Source organism: Aplysia californica, unplaced genomic scaffold (genome assembly GCF_000002075.1).
Source record: "Aplysia californica isolate F4 #8 unplaced genomic scaffold, AplCal3.0 scaffold00257, whole genome shotgun sequence".
NCBI lineage: Eukaryota > Metazoa > Mollusca > Gastropoda > Aplysiida > Aplysiidae > Aplysia > Aplysia californica.
In genome coordinates this window covers 370,275-371,032 of record NW_004797527.1, presented here as the reverse complement: position 1 = coordinate 371,032, position 758 = coordinate 370,275, and positions in this window count along the sequence as shown.

Sequence of the window (758 nt, the reverse complement as noted above, 5' to 3'; positions counted from 1 at the left end):
TGTATAAATATATTATTATATTATATGTCAAAGAGCACTCACAATGGATCCTATGATGGTTGCGCTGTAGGTGGAGTTTGCGTGCTGTACCCCGGGTGGATCGCCACAGGTGACCGGAGAACATGAAATGTTCCCACTCCATGATCCGTCATCCTTGCACTCCAGGGCAAGAGGAGAATTGTCGTGCCCAGTGCTCTACAACAAGATTAGATACAATCCTTAGAAATACAAATGTTCTGGTTTTATTCCCTTCGCAACGTTGTTTCTAGTATCGTAGCTGTTGAGCTAGCGACTTTTTAAAGGTTGCTCTAATTGGCCCACATGGGCAAATAAGTTGGGGCTTATTGGCCCATGTGGGCCATATAAGTCGTTGCTTTTTCACTGTATTTCATACACGGTGTTGTCCCAAATTGTTCTCTTTTTTTTCTCACTTTATCCCTTCTTGTCAATGTTTTCCTGAGGCATTCCATCTCGCACACATTTTTACAGATTTGATTGTTTGTCAGTGTGCGTGTTCCTGCAGTTCAGTGTTATTGTTTATGCAGTAGACTTTGATCGTCTGTGAACAGTATTTCATTTAGAATTTTGGTTTTCCGGATGTGGGCTTGCTTCTTTCGCCAAACAATAATATATTACGGTATAATTGAGTTATTTCCTTGTTTACTCTATTTATACTGTGTTGGATAACAAGAAGAAGATGTGTAACTTCTTAGATACTCTATTGTTCATCTGTTTATTTTTAGCATTAGATTGGAAAA